The 22,030-nt window shown below is 39.0% G+C and overlaps 1 protein-coding gene across 1 annotated transcript in view; it reads right to left on the bottom strand.

Moving 5' to 3' along the window:
- The window catches only part of LOC127634048 (piezo-type mechanosensitive ion channel component 2-like), a 171,881-nt gene that overhangs the window by 148,430 nt on the left and 1,421 nt on the right, over positions 1-22,030 (bottom strand). The window lies entirely within an intron of this gene.

The following is a 22,030-nucleotide window of genomic DNA, read 5'->3' as shown; positions in this document are numbered from 1 at the left end:
CAAATTGACATTTTGCATGTAGTGTCTTTGTCCAAGGTGCCATCAAGGTCCTATTGCGTTTTACATGCTTGTAAATGGTTTTATATATTCTGCGATGTTTCACAGAGACACACTTTTCAAATCAAATGATAGATCTCCTCATTCTGAACAACTTTACCTCAAGAACCATCGATGTCAATCAAATTGTTTGTTAAATATTTGAGATTATAAAAAAAAAAAAACGACTTTTTGAACTAGTCCTTGGTTTTTAACTCAACATAAACATAACCTGTACAGGAAGAACCAGTGGCCAGCCTAGATAATTATTTTTTAACAAAACTCTTGAACAACTACTCTTAAGTGTGCCAAATTTGGTGGAGACTGGACAATGGCTCAACCTGATGGTTGTGAACATTATGGCACTTTATCTATATTTTAGGTGCTAACACGTAATATCTTTAAACGCATGCACTTAAAGTGCTTGAACCCCATTGATTCCTTCTTGCAGCTATACTGCATTAGTAAATCCCATTATTGTCAAAGGTGATTATTCATACTTAAATACAGTTAGCATAATACAACATTGTTGTTGTTTGTATTTTTTTAATTTATTTTAATTTTTTAATTTAAATAAATAAATACATAACTAAATAAAACACTTACTGTATTCATTTTTGATGGTCAAGTGAAATGTAATTTCTCATTTACTTGATTTTTGTGATGAACGTTTATGGGCATGACATGTTCTTGTTCTTGGTTCCATGACATTCACCAAACTACTCTCAAGTCACTTTAGTGTTGGCTCAATACCTTACAGCAACACCTTTACATGCAAACAACTAGTAAGCATTATGCATATTTCTTAAAAGTAAATTGTTAAACATTATTATCAGGCTGCTCTCAGAAATACAAGCCAACAGTTTTGGCTGAGCCCAGTTGTGCTGTTTTTAAAGCTGGACTGTTGGCGGGTAAGCTAACATCTTTAACATGCTGCTTGTGTTTCAAGGGTGGGAGATTTTGGGCGAAAATATTTAGTCGGTTTTAGATTTCAAGACAGCGTTCAAATAAAAAGCCATTGTCTTTTTATTTCATTGCAGGGATTTTGAATAGGAGTCTCAGAAGGGAGTCTGTTTGTGGTATTAGCGGGATTAGTTGTCCATTAACACTTCCCGTATGGCAGCTACGCAAGATGCTAGCGCAGTGCAGACCTCTTAATCAAATGTGTCTTTGGGACACACTGAGTGTTTAGAGGAATGGAATGTTAGTCGTCACAAATACGCCACCCTCCTTGCTGCCCTGCGAAAAACTGACACTCATTAGAATGTATGTGTTATGCAGGTTTAATCTAGCATGAGTGTTGCTGTTGTATGAAATCTGAGGTTAGGCATATTTTTGGGAGCATGCTTTTACGGGTTGTCTCCTGTCTGATTGGGTTGAGGTTAAGCAGTATTAGCGTCTCACAATAGCATTCTGGGGTTGAAACAATGATTAGAAGGATCCTTTGATGATAAATATTTCTGGTAGATGACTAAACATTATTTCTACAATTATCAGTGTTTTTTTGTTTTTTTTAAATCAGTATTAGGACAATATCACATACTACAGCTGTAATGTTATCTCGGTTTACCTAAACTGGATAACCATTTGGGAATAAAGAAATGAACACATGGAAGCAATATATATACTGTATTAAATAATGTACTGTGTGTACACATATGTATATACACCGATGAGCAAAAACATTATGACCTAATATGCTATTGGTTCTCCGTGTGTGTTCAAAACAGCACTGAAGGCATGGACTCTACATGACCCCTGAAGGTGTCCTGTGGTATCTGGCACCAAGACATCAGCAGCAGATACTTTAAGTCCTGTATCTTTTGCGGTTGAGCCCCTGTGGTTCAGACTTCTTGGTCCAGCACATCCCATAGATGCTCAATCAAATTGAAGGATCTGGGGAATTTGGAGGCCAGGGCAACACCTTGAACTCTTCAATTCCTCAAACCAATACCGAACAATGTGTGCAGTGTGGCAGGGTGCATTATCCTCCTGAAAGAGGCCACTGCCATTAAGGAATACCATTGCCATGAAGGGGTGCACCTGGTCTGCAACGATGTTTAGGTAGGTGGCACATGTCAAATTGACATCTACATGAATGGCCGGACTCAGTGTTTCCCAGCAGAACAATTCCCAGACCATCACACTCCCTCCACCGGCTTGTCGTCTTCTCTCAGTGCATCCTGGTGCCATCACTTTCCCAGGTAAACGGCACACACATACACAGCCATTCACGAGATAAAAGAAAATATGACTTATCGGACCAGGCGACCACTGCTCCAAGGTCCAGTTCCGACACTCGCATACCCATTGTAGGTGCTTTCGACGGTGGACAGGGGTCATCATAGGCACTCTGACTCGTCTGCAGTTAAGCAGCAGGGTGCAATGCATGGTGTGTTTTGACACAATCCTCATGTAACCATCATTCAAATTTTCTGTGACTTATGCCACAGTAGATGCACATCAATTAGCATTGGGTGCCAAACACCCTTTTGCCCGTTTGTGGTTTTGTCCCCCCTCAGACCACTGTTGGTAAGTACTCTACACTGCTGACCGGGAACACCTCACAAGCCTTGCTGCTTAAGAGTTGCTCTGACCCAGTCGTCTGACCATAACAATCTGGCCCTGGTCAAAGTTGCCCAGGTCTTTACTCCTGCCCATTTCTCCTGCATTCAACACATTGACTATGAGAACTAATTGTTCGCTTATCATCTAATCTACTCGGACCTTAACATGTGGCTTTGTTAGGAGATGATCAATGTTATACGCTTCACCTGTGTGTGTGTGTGTGTGTGTGTGTGTGTGTGTGTGTGTGTATGTGTGAGCGTGTATTTATCACTTTGTGGGGACCAAATGTCCCCATAAGGATAGTAAAACCCGAAATTTTTGACCTTGTGGGGACATTTTGTCGGTCCCCATGAGGAAAACAGCTTATAAATCATACTAAATTATGTTTTTTGAAAATGTAAAAATGCAGAAAGTTTTCTGTGAGGGTTAGGTTTAGGGGTAGGGTTAGGTTTAGGGGATAGAATATAAAGTTTGTACAGTATAAAAACCATTATGTCTATGGAAAGTCCCCATAAAACATGGAAACACAACATGTGTGTGTGTGTGTGTGTGTGTGTGTGTGTGTGTGTGTGTGTGTGTGTGAGTGTGTGTGTGTGTGTGTAGCGCACTACAAACCTGGGGACATGAGTTCGATTCCCGCTCATGGCCAACACCAGTGAGGATTATCTGAACCGGTCCCGGGCCTCTCCTAGGTCGACTCTGCCTAAAATGAGTACCTGGTGTGGTGTGTAAAATATCACCACTGGGGAGACAAAGGCAGTCGGGCGTGGTGCTGACCACCCACCCCCTCGTGTACCGTTCTGGCCTTCATAGGTGCTCGCTAACAGCACTTGCCCCTACAGTCTGTTCAGGCTAAATGGGGATCTTTGTCTTATATATACATATATATATATATATATATATATATACAACCCAACAAAACACAATCCAATTCAAACACAGTAAAAAGTTTTAACACTGTTGCAGTGGCTATTTTCAGGGAAACTGCTTAATCATGCCCATTAAACTGAGCAACACTTTCATCTTTTATGTGTTGTTTTAACTTTTACGTTTTATGTGTCTAAGCAATGGACCCTTTCAGACACTGTTTTGACTGCTCTTCAAATAAACGGCACATTACATTTGGAAATTAACTTCAAGCAAATGCCTCTAATCAACTACCATTGTTTTTTTTCTTCAAGTGTGCGTGCCTTGTTAGTTTAACTAACAACCCATCATTTATATGTGGACAGCTAAAGTACACCTGTCAATTGAGCAAACAACAGGGTTAACTATAGCTTAATCTTCCTATCAAGGTAAAAAAAGAAAGAGAGAGAAGGCTGAAACTGTTCATTTAACAATCTTTTATTTCATGGTAGTCCAAAATAAATAAGTCTCCATTCCACAGTGGCAGAAATGTACACTTCTGTAGTTGATTTGTCATTAAGGGATTAGGATACTTATTTTGATTTTGTGTTTTAAGGGTTATTTGCTCTGACATTCAATGGCAACACTGACAAGAATCCATTTCCTAAAGAACCATTTGTAGTACACAGTGTTTTTCCATTTGGTAGAACATATCACAGCACACCAGAGTACTTAGGTTCAATATTATAAAAAGTAGGTTAAGGTTTGGGGTTAAAATAAACAAAGAGTGACAATGTGAGTGAGTCATCATGAGGATTTGATGTCAAATGCACATCATGTGCATTTGATTTTAAATGCTTCAAATTTAACTCATTATTGGCAAAAATATCATAATAAATAATATCAAATGTTTTAGAAGTCAAATGTACTTAAATAGTGTTGCAGACACTTTGGAAGCCAGCTGAATTATTTTCAGTCTTTGCTTTCAGTCCTCAATGGTGCTCTTTAGTAAATGTGTGAGTCAGAGTCGCCGTGGTGCTCGTGTGCTGTGGCATTCTGTTTAAACAATGTTTGAGAAAATCTCAAACCTCTGGCAGCCTAAAAGACCACTAAGACCTTTGATTTAATGAGTCACTCACCCAAGCTTAAAGCCAGAAATTAAAATATCCCGAACAACAGACAAACCAATAACTATTTGATAATGAGCTCCAGGCCTGTGCCCATGTCTAACTGTGATGTTTAGATCTTTTTGTTTGGTACATGCTGTTTATGTAGGATGCAAATAACAGGACATATGCAAGTACAACCTATGATGACAATGGTTCCTTTAAAGGGATAGTTCAACCAAAAATGTAAAAATTCTCTCATCATTTACTCACCCTCATGCCATCCTAGATGTAGAGCACAAATGAAGATTATTAGAAGAATATTTGTAGGTCGATACAATGCAAGTTAACGGTTGCCAGACCTTTCAAGCTCCAAAAATCATAAAATAAACAAAGAGTGACTATGTGAGTGAGTCATTATGAGGATTTAATGTCAATTATAGCATGCTAAATATAGCAGCATACAAGTAATCTATCCGACTCCAGTGGATTAATATATGTCTTCAGAAGCAATATAATAGGTGTGGATGAGAAACAGATTCATATTTAATAATTTTTTTTTTACAATAATTCTCGACTTTCACATTCTGAAAGTAAAAGTGGAGATTTATAGAAAAGAAGTATTAAAAACTTTATTTGTTTCTGACTCAACCTGATTGCATCGCTTCAGAAGACATATATTAAACCACTAGAGTCGTATAGATGCTGCATTTATGATTTTTGGAGCTTTAAAGTTCTGGTCACCATTAACTTGCATTGTATGGACCTACAGAGCTGAAATATTCTTCTAAAAATCTGGTTTTGCATTCAGCAGAACACAGAAAGGGTGAACTATCCCTTTGAAGCATTTTATTTATGGAATGGCACTCAGCAGGTCAGTCTCATGATGAATATGTCCGCGTAGCGGCTTTTTGCCTGCATCATGAAAATGTTATTGTCAGAGTCAGGGAAGATACATTTTATTTTATTTTATTTTATTTATTTGTTGTGCCAATAAAAAGGCATGAGAAATTCACTCTTTTTTTAAAATGTAAATTAAATGTGGTAATAATAACACACTGTGATTTATTTAAACATTTGGTAACATTTTACTTTAAGTATCTACACTCACCTAAAGGATTATTAGGAACACCATACTAATACTGTGTTTGACCCCCTTTCGCCTTCAGAACTGCCTTAATTGTACGTGGCATTGATTCAACAAGGTGCTGAAAGCATTCTTTAGAAATGTTGGCCCATATTGATAGGACAGCATCTTGCAGTTGATGGAGATTTGTGGGATGCACATCCAGGGCACGAAGCTCCCGTTCCACCACATCCCAAAGATGCTCTATTGGGTTGAGATCTGGTGACTGTGGGGGCCATTTTAGTACAGTGAACTCATTGTCATGTTCAAGAAACCAATTTGAAATGATTCCAGCTTTGTGACATGGTGCATTATCCTGCTGGAAGTAGCCATCAGAGGATGGGTACATGGTGGCCATAAAGGGATGGACATGGTCAGAAACAATGCTCAGGTAGGCCGTGGCATTTAAACGATGCCCAATTGGCACTAAGGGGCCTAAAGTGTGCCAAGAAAACATCCCCCACACCATTACACCACCACCACCAGCCTGCACAGTGGTAACAAGGCATGATGGATCCATGTTCTCATTCTGTTTACGCCAAATTCTGACTCTACCATCTGAATGTCTCAACAGAAATCAAGACTCATCAGACCAGGCAACATTTTTCCAGTCTTAAACTGTCCAATTTTGGTGAGCTCTTGCAAATTGTAGCCTCTTTTTCCTATTTGTAGTGGAGATGAGTGGTACCCGGTGGGGTCTTCTGCTGTTGTAGTCCATCCGCCTCAAGGTTGTGCATGTTGTGGCTTCACAAATGCTTTGCTGCATACCTCGGTTGTAACGAGTGGTTATTTCAGGCAAAGTTGCTCTTCTATCAGCTTGAATCAGTCGGCCCATTCTCCTCTGACCTCTAGCATCAACAAGGCATTTTCAGCCCACAGGACTGCCGCATACTGGATGTTTTTCCTTTTCACACCATTCTTTGTAAACCCTAGAAATGGTTGTGCGTGAAAATCCCAGTAACTGAGCAGATTGTGAAATACTCAGACCGGCCCGTCTGGCACCAACAACCATGCCACGCTCAAAATTGCTTAAATCACCTTTCTTTCCCATTCTGACATTCAGTTTGGAGTTCAGGAGATTGTCTTGACCAGGACCACACCCCTAAATGCATTGAAGCAACTGCCATGTGATTGGTTGATTAGATAATTGCATTAATGAGAAATCGAACAGGTGTTCCTAATAATCCTTTAGGTGAGTGTATATGTATAATGCATTGTAAAGGTATTTATTAAGAAAACACATATTTACGTTTAATGACTGCAAAACTGTGCAACTGATCTGATGGCTGTCCCAGGAAACTGTTTTCCTACTTAGTTGTGCTAGTTTCATGTGTCTCTTTTCATTCTGTGTTCTCTTTCCACTCGCATTATAAAACAATTTCAACGTATTTATTTGTTACTCTGTTTCACATCTGGGTCCTGATCACCACCTTGTTGGGATTTATTTTGAGATAATGACCAATTGACTACATTATACCTCACACTCTTTAAAGGTTTAACCATGGGTAGGAAAGCATTATAATTAGAGTTGTATGAACACGTTAACGCATGCAAATCATTGAAAACAGTATAATACGTACATTTTTCTTAATCATGATTAACACATTTACCGTTAATACGACATAAACCAGGGTACACACTGGTTGGAAGGGCGGAACCTTTGTAATGTGTCATTATACTGATGAACACCACAAACACACACAGGAGTGATTCAGTGTCAGTGATAAAGAGATGGAGAAAGGAGCTCTTAATGCAATTTGTTGTACAAATCAAGCCCAGATGGAACTTTTGACCTAAGTAAGGCACATTTTAACTACCACAGAAGAACGGCGTCTTAACTATTACCAAAATGCAAAATGAGACATTTTTGTCTGCAAGCATTTTTCATGTGGAGTTCAAAGCAGCACTTGACGTTTGAGCTGAAGCTCTGGCGCAAATCATGAACGCAGCTTCACAATTGTTGTAACAAAGTGGATGGCCACAGTCTGCCAGCTGATTAATGTTGTGGAGGATGAGAGCTTAAGAGATTTCATGCCCATTGCAATGAAAATGCAACCTATATGGAGACTAGATTTTTCAATATGTCAACCCAATTAGACTTTGGAAAACATTTAATTTTACTTGAATCGGTGCTATTTTAGTGCATTTCTATCTTTATACTGTGGAAGATTTTGTTTGGAAAATTTTAATAAAGCATTATATTGTTACATATTGTTTTCTTTTCTTTTCTTAAGATGGGAATAAGTGCATTTTGACAGGAAAAGAAGTATATTTTGAGAAAAATTTCAGCACTTTCAAAATAAGGAGGGAAGCGACTTCCCGACCACCTGGAGCAGTAGGGCCACTGCCATGGGTGAAGGAGTGTCCCCACGGGTCGCCAGGAAAGCGGAGGGGGGGATCCTGGTCCCCAATCAGCCTGATGGGGCACATGAGGTATAAAGGCGGCCGGAGACGACAGTTCGACAGTTTCTCAGAGAGAGAGAATTACAGGCAGCTGCTCTGTTTGTGGTTATGTTTGTGTGCTTTTGGTTAAGTTGATCATTTAAATATTTATTTATATTGTCAAGCCTGTTCTCGCCTCCTCTTTTCCCTTTAACTGTGTTACACCCAGCTTCATGTGAAGTGTTACTCTGCATTTTGTTAGCAAGACAGTGTTCTTACTAAAAGCTTTTTATTTGGTTAGCTGTTGGAATTAAATGTCCCAGCATTCCTGGCAAGAACTTTTACATCCAACCTAAATAACACCGATGTTGACGTTGAAATTATACCACAGTTTACAAAAATATACCCAAAAAATCATTAAAAATACCCCAAATACCAAATTTGATATAAGAACTAAATATTAATGTTAAACATAAATGTGTCAGTTCATTGATGTTGGGGAATTTATGGGAGTCTGAGCAGACAGAAACCACAGGCAGACATAGTGTAGTGTGTGTGTGTGTGTGCCTGTGTGTGTGTGTGTGTGTGTGTGTGTGTGTGTGTGTGTGTGTGCGTGTGTGTGTGTGTGTGTGTGTGTGTCTGCCTGTGTGTAAGCATGTGTATCGAAACCATGTTCCCTTGCTGATTCTCTCTAACACGTACATGTGCACACATCCTATCACACACGCACACTATAAACACACATCCTTGTCTCCTTTAACTCCAGTAACTGGATATGTTATTTTTTTAGCTGTTTACTCTTGGACAGCAAAAGTTAAAGATTTCTTCCTTTCACTCAACTGCCAGAAAACCTTGTGTTTCACTCAAAAATGTTGTACATTTTTTCAGGATCTTTATCAGCCAATCTATTTAAAGAACAATTAGCAAATAAAGTCTAGCCTCAATAAAATTATCTTTATAGTTTAGGGCCACTACTTCATGATGTATTAAACATATCTTTGAGACAGTTGATTCGTAAGTAGAACAAGACAGAATCTGTAAACTTTTTCCAGAATATTCTGCACTGAATTCAGAGGAAGTCTGGAATTATGCAGAATGGATTTAGGGCTGTCATTTGAAATATGCTGATTAATGAATACAGTTAATCACAATTAATCACATCTATCAATAAAAGCCAAACTTTCTGAGGAGTTCTGCAGGCAATGATTTGTATGGGCCTGGTCATTACCTATAAAAGTCATCTCATAGCTCTTTAACCTCTTATATTGTTTAGTGTAAGAGTGTAACGCAGATGAAGTTTCACTTTTGAAATAATGTCCATCATTATAGGTTATGCTACATCATCATAATTCTAATACACTTATGCCAATACCACTTCTCCAGCCTATTAAAAAGTTGTATTATTCTCATTACTTTAGTGTAATCTGGATATAATGTTTAACCAGTTCTGGGTCACTTTTGCTTAATTTTTATTGAAGTTGATTCAATCTGGCACATAATGTGGTGTAGAACTTAGATCTGAAAGCATTTTGAAATGTAAAGTACACTCTCTTTGCTATCTTGCCACAAATAACATGTCTGTCAATTTATTTGCCAGTCGCCCACTGGAAGCTCAGTCGCTTTTGAAACTAACTGGCAATGCAGGATAGGTCTCACTTGTAATTTCATATCATATGACTCAGAACATTTCAAAAGGCTCATTGAATAGCCTGACTCATCATATTTATGAGAAACCATAATGAGTGTGTGAGAAGATTATAACCACTGATTCAGGAACTCATTCAGGAATTACATTTAAGATTTCTGACAGTGAATTAGCCTCCAATTTGAAGGTATTCAACCATAAATAGTTGCCTAAATAGTTAACTTTTTTATGTTAGGCCAAAAATATCAGGGTGTACGTTCAGATACTGTATGTTCGGAGAAAGATAAACAAAATTCTTCAAATAAAATTGTGCATTTAATTACCCCATGGCTTGACAAGCAAATTTTTTCTTTCCTGCATTGACGTATTTCCTATTGAAACAGGAAGTTTGAGTGTGAAATTTAAATGACATATGAATAGCCTTAAAGCTAATAGACATGGACAAGTCTTCAAATGTAATAAAAAATTTTTTTATCTAAATAGTTAAAGTTGGATTTTATGCTAAATATATCAGAGCATCTTTAAAAATACATGGGGGAATTCCCTAAGAATGAATCGTGCCCAGTAGTAGTGCAGGTTGGGAATGCAGCCGTTTACGGGATTATATGTTTTTGAAGAGTGCGCATGTCTGATGTGCTCAAATGCGTCGGGGGAACCCCGAAGTCTGAAGTAAAGGGAAACCTCATTATTGCAGAGCAATGTACAATATGTGTCACATTTATGTGTCACTTTCGTGTCTTCAGCAGCTTTCTTGCATTAAACAGCTATCTGGAGAAAGTGTAAATTAGCTATTATATTTTAATATCTGCAGAAGTTATTACTGCACCCCCTGCATAACGTCATTAAAGACAGCTCTATATTGTAGAACCAACAATGGATGTGCAACATAGTTACTACAGTATCATGAAACAGTCATGACAAGCTAGTTCATTTATCTAAATATGCATCGTACTATTTGCATGTCCAATTCCGATCTTATGGGACAATTCTAAATGCTAGCAGAAGATGCAGCAGACCACGGTGAAATCAAGCATAGCATTAGTTCAGGTCATGTTAGTCAAGCTTGCAATAAGCTGACAGTTACCTGATGATGATGTCTACTGTACTAATACAATTCAGTCTCCAAATCAAAGCAGTCCTATTTAAGTCTTCATTCATTCTCTCAGCTGCCTTTCCATTGCATGGATGCAAGCTACACTTAACAACCTCCTGCATCACCAGCTTCACCTCTTGTATGAAAGCTTTGCATTAAGTGTTATAAACATCTGTCCTGTTATTCTGTGCTCTTTGTAATTCCAAACTGACAATCAATTGTAAGTCTATCTTTAATGTAATTTGCGGCTTGTTCTTGATTTACCGACTTGTTCTGTCACATTGTACAGTGGTGCAATACAAATCTTCTGGATCTGAGATGTTACCCATGGGAGGGATGGGCGGGGTGTTTTCCTAGAACAGAAACTTACTGCCAACATCAACAGATGCTTTAATTGTCTACAAGTCAATAAAGTAGGCTATGCATTGAAGTATTCTGTAACTTGAAGTGGTCATGACTAAACCGAGACACTTTGTGGGACTGTACAGCATTACTCACTACTGCAGAGACCTGAGTCATCTCTTTAAAAGTGCTCTTGATTACATTGTGTATCTGGATATATGTCAGGTTATAACACTCTTATCCATCATTTGATTACTATTTAATGAATTACTGCTGGTATGATCAATAGAATATGTACACATACAGTATATCTCTTTTCCCTAAAATTAATTTTACCTTTTGCTTTCATCTGGCAATTTTTGTGAATAAGGTGCATTCCTAATAAGCAATGAAAGGAGGAGTGTTATCACGGAAAGTAATGACTTAATTTAAATACTCAAGAAGTAGTGCAATTTCAACACTGACTGCGCCTGCTTAAACTAGATTGACGGTGGTTTGTAAACAATGCAGGTTTTTTGCGTTGAAATACCACATGCAAAATTGCTGCAGCTGTTTACTGAATTCACCCCACAGTATGTATAAAAAACTCTTCAAAGGAATTGTGAATTTACAGTAAATAGAGGATTTTGCAACAGCTACAATTTAGCAACAATTGTCTCTTTCAAGAGGCTCTACCATTCATAAAACAACAGCATACACATGAACAGTGAAGGTTCCACAAGGGATGTTTGTTTAGTCTGCAAATGAACACATGGCAACCAAAGGTTTCACACATCATTCAGTGCAGGCTGGGCTGCAGCAGAGCTGAATTGTTAACCTTCAGTGTCCGGTCGTCAATTCACACCACCCACAAACAAAGCAGGTATGCAGCTGTCCCAGTCAGCTGTCCCACCTCCTCAGGTAAACTAGGTGAAATGAGCATCTGATGTATGTCGTATTTAAAGATCCAGCAGTATTGTTGAATAAACTGTATGTGTGTATATATATATATATATATATATATATATATATATATATATATATATATATATATATATTAGGGCTGTCAATAGATTACAATTTTTATTTTAATTAATTACATGGTGTCCCAATTAATTAATCGCATTTAATTGCATATACAAATATTTGCTGAGAAAGCCCCTCATATAACAATAATTCAATATATAATGATGAAATAATTATATATAGTTTAGAATACAATGTATTGTTTACTATCATATTATTGATCATAAGCCAATCACTGGCACACACTTCACAGCAATCCATTTCATAAGTGAATTTGCCAATCAGTTGGAGATTTATTATGAGGGCTTGTTTAAGGACCCGTCAATGTACACCTGCGTCAGACATGCTTGTGTAGCGTCTCAGGTGTGTTGCGTCATAAACAGAAAATTTTTAGGTCACTGTGTCAAGTTAAATATAGTTTAATACTTCGAACACATCTTGAGATCACTTAGTTTGAATTTGCGCTCCATCAAGAGTTTTGAGCGCAAGAACGTAATTCATGTTTGTGTTGTGCTGCTGAAGGGTTGATTTCTACACTGTATAAACTGTGTGTTGCTTATACAGCTGAAGTTTCACTTACTGCCCTCTGGAGTAAACTGGTGGTACTACAAGCTTGCATTTCTCAGGAATTTTCCTTATTACGGTTATTTTTTAACACGTTATTTTTAATAAAATTAATTACACTGAATTAAAGCGTTAAATCGACAGCCCTAATATATATATACAGTGCATCCGGAAAGTATTGACAGCGCTTCACTTTTTCCACATTTTGTTATGTTACAGCCTTATTCCAAAATTGATTACATTTATTATTTTCCTCAAAATTCTACAAAGAATACCCCATAGAAAAAGGCACCTGAAGGACTCTCAGACCATGAGAAACAAAATTCTCTGGTCTGATGAAACAGTGATTGAACTCTTTGACCTGAATGGCAAGCATCATGTCTGGAGAAAATCAGGCACCGCTCATCACCTGGCCAATACCATCCCTACAGTGAAGCATGGTGGTGGCAGCATCATGCTGTGGGGATGTTTTTCAGCAGCAGGAACTGGGAGACAAGTCAGGATCGAGGGAAAGATGAATGCAGAAATGTACAGAGACATCCTTGATGAACTTCTTTCATGTTGTCATTTTGGGGTATTGTTTGTAGAATTTTGAGAAAAATAATTAATTTAATCAATTTTGGAATAAGGCTGTAACATAACAAAATGTGGAAAAAGTGAAGCGCTTTGAATACTTTCCGGGTGCACTGTATATATATACAGGTGAAACTCGAAAAATTAGAATATCGTGCAAAAGTTCATTAATTTCAGTAATTCAACTTAAAAGGTGAAACTAATATATTATATATACTCATTACAAGCAAAGTAAGATATTTCAAGCCTTTATTTGATATAATTTTGATGATTATGGCTTACAGCTTATGAAAACCCCAAATTCAGAATCTCAGAAAATTAGAATATTGTGAAAAGGTTCAGTATTGTAGGCTCAAAGTGTCACACTCTAATCAGCTAAACACCTGCAAAGGGTTCCTGAGCCTTTAAATGGTCTCTCAGTCTGGTTCAGTTGAATTCACAATCATGGGGAAGACTGCTGACCTGACAGTTGTGCAGAAAACCATCATTGACACCCTCCACAAGGAGGGAAAGCCTCAAAAGGTAATTGCAAAAGAAGTTGGATGTTCTCAAAGTGCTGTATCAAAGCACATTAATAGAAAGTTAAGTGGAAGGGAAAAGTGTGGAAGAAAAAGGTGCACAAGCAGCAGGGATGACCGTAGCCTGGAGAGGATTGGCAGGAAAAGGCCATTCAAATGTGTGGGGAGCTTCACAAGGAGTGGACTGAGGCTGGAGTTACTGCATCAAGAGCCACCACACACAGACGGGTCCTGGACATGGGCTTCAAATGTCAAACGCCTTACCTGGGCTAAAGAAAAAAGAACTGGTCTGTTGCACAGTGGTCCAAAGTCCTCTTTTCTGATGAGAGCAAATTTTGCATCTCATTTGGAAACCAAGGTCCCAGAGTCTGGAGGAAGAATGGAGAGGCACACAATCCAAGATGCTTGAAGTCCAGTGTGAAGTTTCCACAGTCTGTGTTGGTTTGGGGAGCCATGTCATCGGCTGGTGTTGGTCCACTGTGCTTTATTAAGTCCAGAGTCAACGCAGCCGCCTACCGGGACATTTTAGAGCACTTCATGCTTCCTTCAGCAGACAAGCTTTATGGAGATGCTGACTTCATTTTCCAGCAGGACTTGGCACCTGCCCACACTGCCAAAAGTACCAAAACCTGGTTCAATGATCATGGTATTACTGTGCTTGATTGGCCAGCAAACTCGCTTGACCTGAACCCCATAGAGAATCTATGGGGCATTGCCAAGAGAAAGATGAGAGACATGAGACCAAACAATGCAGAAGAGCTGAAGGCCGCTATTGAAGCATCTTGGTCTTCCATAACACCTCAGCAGTGCCACAGGCTGATAGCATCCATGCCACGCCGCATTGAGGCAGTAATTAATACAAAAGGGGCCCAAACCAAGTACTGAGTACATATGCATGATTATACGTTTCAGAGGGCCGACATTTCTGTATTTAAAATCCTTTTTTTTTATTGATTTCATGTAATATTCTAATTTTCTGAGATTCTGAATTTGGGGTTTTCATAAGCTGTAAGCCATAATCATCAAAATTATATCAAATAAAGGCTTGAAATATCTTACTTTGCTTGTAATGAGTCTATATAATATATTAGTTTCACCTTTTAAGTTGAATTACTGAAATTAATGAACTTTTGCACGATATTCTAATTTTTCGAGTTTCACCTGTATATATATAATACTTTTGTGTCCAGAACAGTTAAGCCATCAAAAATAAAAATAAAAAGTCCCAGCTTCAATTTAAAAGAGAGTTAATTTATTTTTTAAACTGTAAGTATAGCAAAACCATAGCAATATAAGATCTGCAGTGACTGATCCCCCATTGAGAACAGAAGGGAAGGTTGCATGACCTTGGCTTGAGCAACAATGGTGTCCTCTTTATTCTGTATGAACAGCAGCATTTTGAGGTGTGATGTACTGCAAGGCTGTTTCTGGCAGCCTCTCTTTAATTGCCAAAGTCAGAAAAACTCTGAATTTTGTTTTTGGTTGGCTGATGGTGCACAAAAGGTCCTTTCATGTAGCTGAATGTATTTCAGACGGTGAGCTGTCAGATTACAGACAGGAAATGGTTAAGATACAACTGTATGAATAGTCATACTATGTGGCATGAGAAGAAAAAAAGCAACTCCCACAAGGAACACATGGATGATCAAAACTTATTTAATATAAAACTGGATTCGGCCCATTTCAAACCATCCTGTATATGATGACTTTCTTTGGAAATGAAATATGGCATCATGTATATGATGTAGAACGTGATTAAATGCAACCATGTGAGCGATCCAGTCTTGACTGTCATGTGAGTAGCTTTAAAAAAAGAACTGAGTTGCTTTGATATGTGATCAAATACCGTTACGAAACATTGAACCGCTAAACACATAAAAAGATAACTGAGGAAATCTGTTAACTACAAGCTGTAAATCCTAATCTTCACTGTCTCCTTCAAACTTAAAGACAGCATTTTAGTCAACATGAAAATTAACCCTATTTTTACTTTTTTAATGCATGTTCCTGGTTTCAGTTATTGTTATTTCAACCACCTTGCTCGTAAGTAATTTTTCAGTAAATTATGAGTGAATAACTAGTCCTTGTGTGTTAATCACAAAATCACTATTTCTTGCCTTCAGAAGACTTGGAATATAGTTTTTGAGTTATATGGACCATTTGTATGACACTTTTATAGTGCTTTTGGGGTCATTGTTTAGCTTGACAGCCCGGTCCTCATTCACTTTCACTATGTGGAAAAGAACGATGTGTCAGTGAGTAAACAGTGATCGAATATTTATTTCGGGTGAACTATTCCTAGCTGGGCAAGTTTGAGGAGAACTAAAACTTCTCCAATTTTAGCTGCACAAATCACACAGAAATTACATTTTGAGAATTCTTCTTGACTTCCTGAGTTAATCCACTGGTTCTTTAATTCAGAGAGCTTTTGTGTGCAGTTAAGAGTAACACCCTGCCTAGAATGAGACAAAAAGGGCAACGGAGACACAAGAATAAGCGCCAATGAAGACTTAGAGTCTGAGTAAGTCCTGACTAAATGGAGCATGACACAAAAAGCTTTCTGTGCCATCATCAGCAACTATAGCCCCTTGGAAGTTGGTGATTGACAGATTGCAGTACACTGTAGTGGAGGTGTTAAAGATAGAATCAGTGAGTGTTTTCTTGTGTGCCGAAGTATGCCTCTTAACTTCTTTTTTTGTTGTTTGAGGTTGGCATTTTTTACTGAACAAATGTGGTTCACTTTCAAACCAACCCAAACCAGACATTTGGGTCAAAACGCCCTAAAGTAGATGCTTTAGATTTACTAAAGTTTCAGATGAACCACGTTAAAGGGCACTGGGTCAAGTGAGAGTACTAGCCGTCTGAGACTTCATAGTGGGCTATTTACAGGAAAAAGGAACTAATGCAATGAGAGCGTGACTGTGTACAGTATGTCAATTTATATATCAACAACGTTCTTGATGTTCCAAACAAAATCAAAAGCCTTTTTGACTATACAAAGCCACATGATGAAGCAGCTGTCTAACAAACACTATATGAAGTTTAACCACATCCAACCCTTTTATGGCAGCATCCTAACAAAACAAGCAGCCTTATAGAGAGCGGTTTTTAACACTCTATATAGGCAGCAACTCAGTTTGCGATTAAAATAGCACTCCTCACACTGAACGCACGGGAGACTTGACTAGCAACTGATTTCAATACAGGTGACGCAAGAGGAAGGACACAATACTTTAATGAGCATAAATGTACAATACACACATTTTAAACAATTTTTTTTATAGATACCAGGGAACAATACTTGTGCTAAAGTTACCATTGTCACTGATTGTATTCACAGAGACCAGAGCTATGTCGGGGGCGGGGAGCAGCAGCTCATTTACATTTAAAGAGACACACACGAAAACAGCCTTTTCGTGTGTGGAAAATCCTTTTGAAAAAAGGATTAATTTAATTTTCTTTTTAATTTTTTATATTTATATTTTTTATCATATCTCAGGATGTAAATAAGGTAGCTCAGAAAATGTTTTGTTTTGTTACCAATCATGTCACCTGTAACTGAATAAAATATTTTGTTGATATGACAAAGCAATCAAAAGTTATGGCATAACAATGTGTCCAAAAAGTTAAATAAAATGAAATAATTGTGCATAAGAACTACTTACACATGCAAATACAACAATGACTAAAGGCATTCTCTCACTCCAAGTCATGCAGGCATAAGTAACAAGATCTCATTCAGTTCCAGAGTGAACAATCCTCTCTTCCCATATTTGGATGACTTTTACCTCTGGTTGCATTTATCTGAATCATAATACAATTGGTTTAGTGTTACATGACGCTGGACAACATACTACATCATTTCTGATTAACTTATCTGATCCAGGAAAGCTAACGTGTTTTTAGCCAGATAGCACAATATGTGCTGTGTGCAGAATGTTCTTCGTCTGGATTATAATCTATGCATCTGATTATGTTGTGTGTGATCTCATTTTAAAGATAATTGCCATCTCTAAGTAACGTTATGTGATATTTGATGTTTTGTTTATTTTTAAGTTATAAGCAAAAACGCGGCTGTGGAGCGGAGGGGGGCGGGGCCGGTCGGAATATCGCGCGCCCGGTCCCCAATCAGCCTGATGAGGCGCGCGAGGGATAAAGGCGGCCGGTGACGATTGTTCGAGAGAGAGAGAATTACGGACATGTCCGTCATGTGTGTTTGTTTATGTGTTTTTGGAGTTTAAGTTTCTCATTAAAATATAATTTATGTTGACAAGCCGGTTCTCGCCTCCTCCTTGCCCATCCTTCAACTGTGTTACATTGGTGCCGAAACCCGGGAGGGAGGAGGGATGCCCGTCGCAGAGTCCTCGACACTGGCGTCCACCCAGGGGAGCGCCGCTGCCATCTGCCGGGTGACGGAGTAGCCCGACCGCCCGGATGCGGGGTACGGCCGTCGTCTGCGGGGCAAGTGGGGACTGGATACCCTGACCGCCTGGAGCGAGGGAGCCGCTGCCGGGGGCGGAGGAGTGCCCTGCCGTCCCCAGAGACGCGGAGGGGTCGAGGGAAGACCGCCGTCCGCGAGGGGAGGAGGGAAGAAACTCTCCGACCGCCCGGAGCGGTAGAGCCGCTGCCAGGGGCGGAGGAGTGTCCCCATTTGCCGCCAGAAAAGCGGAGGCGCGTTCTGCCCGCTGGGGGTCGGCGGTTTCACTCCGGTTCGCCCGGTGTTGGAGCGGCTGTCGTCCGCCTGAGTGTGGAGGAGTGTTCGGGGACCACGCGACGGTACATCAGAGAACCGGTGAGTGAGCTTTTCTCTCTCTCTCTCTCTCTCCCTGTCGCACCGTGTTGGCCTTTTCCCGCACCTATTTTGTTTTGTTGTTGTTGTCTTCCCCTCCTGTCTCCTCCCAGGGCGAGGAAGGCGGAGATGACCACGCGGGACGCAAGATACACCCCGCCCCAGGGATAGGGGGGGTGTACGTCATGCCGGTGGCACCCGGCCTGAGATAACGCCGGGAGGAGTGTGGAGCGGAGGGGGCGGGGCCGGTCGGAATATCAGCGCCCGGTCCCCAATCAGCCTGATGAGGCTCGCGAGGGATAAAGGCGGCCGGTGACGATTGTTCGAGAGAGAGAGAATTACGGACATGTCCGTCATGTGTGTTTGTTTATGTGTTTTTGGAGTTTAAGTTTCTCATTAAAATATAATTTATGTTGACAAGCCGGTTCTCGCCTCCTCCTTGCCCATCCTTCAACTGTGTTACAGCGGCATATCTGCAACACCTGTTTACATGTAACTTAGCTATTACGCGCTACAATTTTGTCTGTGAGTAAAAATAGGCTGGTTGTATTCTACACTTTGAGAATTTTCCATCAACATATGACACATGGCTATTTGATCAGTTTGATGTTTTTACTGATTACAATAATATGTAAAGTGCAAAATTATTAATAAATTATTAAAATGGAACACTTCTGATATGTCTGCAAATTTCAAAGCACTTGTTCAGTTTTGGTCATAATGCCGACATGCATTGTAAAGAACAGTTTATGAGGTGGTAGAGCAGGTCGGCTGCTTATCGCAGGGTTGGTGGTTTGATTCCCGTCCCACATGACTCCACATGCCAAAGTGTCCTTGGACAAGACACTGAACCCCAAGTTGGCCTGGCTAGCGCCTTACATGGCAGCTCTTCTGCCATTGGTGTATGAGTGTGTGTGTGTGAATGGGTGAATGGGACACAGTGTAAAGTGCTTTCGTAACCACCATTTACCATTTAATAAGTGAAAGATAACACATCTGGTTAAATGGCCAACTTCATCAAACAGGAAATTATCACATTGAATGAATTACTAACACACTTTTTCCCATTAGACATTTTTGCATCAATTCATGCATGTTCACCTTTCCCTCTGAAGCTGTTGAAACTGTGTTGTATGATCAACTTTCGGGACACGAGTTCTGGTCCTGTGGGAAATACTAATTAATCGTATTCACATAAATAATGGAAAGCACAGACCGATCTTAGCAGCAATAATTTCGACCTACTGTTGCTGAATTCACAGTGTAATCAGTCTGTGAATCGCATGACATTTGAAGGTAACTCTTTTACGCTGTTCAGCCGTGATGTTCATCTTCCGAACTTGTAAGGCGAATTTACCATGAGTTCCCTGAGGATTTTCCTATGGGTTTTTATAACATGGTTATTCAACTTATGATACAAATAAGGTCTGTGGTAAACATACTTGACGATACGTGGACATTTTGTTCTACAACATAAATCACAAACAGTCATACCCAGGGTGTAAATTCTGGGGGGGATGGGGAGGTAACACCCAAATAATCAAGACTAGCAAGTACAACCCCCCCACCAAAAGTCTCCACTTAGCAAACCATGTATTGTCAGGAACGTGGACCTTAAGTTGAGGAACCCAATTAAAAAAACTGTTCTAGGTTTTTGGACTACAACCTGAACAGCTCTATTACCACATTGAGTACTGAGGTTTCTTACTAAAACAGAAATCCAAAAACGTTAAGTATGTTAAGTATGCACAAATGGACCACACGCTTACAATGCATTGACCAATCTTTCATGTCTGTGTTTGTGTATTTGTTTGGTGTATGTTTCTTGCCTTAGAGATGTTTAAGAGAGCCATACAAAAGGCAACACACACAAACATTTGCCCAAACTGAAGTAACTTAGTAAATCCACGTAAAGGCCACCGTTTGGTGCTCACTGTATAGCCGCATGCTTTTATGTATGACATAGTCCTATAAAAGTGAATAATTACCATTTATGCTACTTCCTACATACAAGCAAAGAAAATATTTCCTTTAAGTGACAAGAGCAAGAAAATGTTTAGGCATGAATAAAACAAAACTTGACGTAGTCACCATCCCACCCTAGAGCTTGAAAGTGTAGAAGGTGAAGTGTTTACAGAAATCACTTAAAGCCAGGCTTATGTTGACCCCTGACATTTAAAATCCTTACATTATATTGAAGGGAGGCAATGCTATGGACTTCGGACTCAAATAAACACTGTTATTGGAGAATAGGGAGTACCAATTGGTTCATGTTGTGGGAAAGTAGAGATCTCAGTTGTTTGAGATCTGTGGATGTAGGTTTAAGAAGTTCAAGACCTCACTATCTGTAAAAACAAGTTTTACAGATTGTGCATGAGTCATAGTGACAGATGTCTGAAAGACAATTAACACTATCTGGACACAGAGGAGCAGTGATGATTCTGGTTCCATAAGAAGGGGTTTGTGTAAAAAAAAGAGAAAACTATTGGGAATGCAAATAAAAAGATTCTGTATTTGATCTCACCGAGAACAACACAGCGGAGTGGAAAACCAAAGCGGAGAGGAAAAAACAGGAAAAGTTGGTCGGTGGTGATAGACAGAATTTCTGTTGTCTGTCTTACTGATATAGCACACATCGCTCAAGATTGTGTTAAGCAGACGTCTGTTTTGACCTTAAATGAATTTTCAGAGGAAGAGAACAAACATAGATAATCGAAACTAATTCAAACACTCTCAAAAGAGTTTTGAGAATTATTGATAGAAATAAAAAATACTGGGTAAAAAACAAAATGTTGAAAACATGTATATGAAAATACCGTATATATATATATATATTTATGTTACATTTGCATGTAGTTGACAGATTCATCATTGAATTTTTAAAGTGAAGTTTGGATGTGGGACTCTTTGGCTAGAGGACTATTAGTGAAAGTGCACCATAAATCAATCAATTAATTGATCAATCAATCATAATTAAAAGAACAATAACAGACTGAATGGCTGTTTATGGTCTTTCACAAGACTGGCCTGAACAGACTTCTTAACCTCAAGAACTGAACTCAAGACCTGATAACTGCTTATTTATCACTCTAAGCGTGAATGAGAGGAGCATTGAACTACTTTTCGCACAGCATTAAAACCTGTATGAACCTCTCAGGTTTTACAAAGATCGAGCTGCACCATGAGCTCTGTGTAACTGATCTGAATGTGTTGAATATTATTTAATGATTATACCACAGACTGCAAGTCAAACTGCAAGATTGCTGCATAGTAAAAAGTGGCGACTTGCAATTGTTACCTTAAGGAACTATTTCTACTTAATTGAGCCCTATAAAATTTGTATTGTCTGTGTAACATAATGTAGTCATGTTGATTCAGTAGTTAAATGTGTGTGTGTATATATATATATATATATGTAAAATGTGTATAAAGCAAAT

The sequence above is a fragment of the Xyrauchen texanus genome, chromosome 41, assembly GCF_025860055.1.
Source record: "Xyrauchen texanus isolate HMW12.3.18 chromosome 41, RBS_HiC_50CHRs, whole genome shotgun sequence".
Taxonomy (NCBI): Eukaryota; Metazoa; Chordata; class Actinopteri; order Cypriniformes; family Catostomidae; genus Xyrauchen; species Xyrauchen texanus.
Note: the sequence above shows the minus strand (reverse complement) of the source record. Positions and strands in the feature narration are given on the sequence as shown.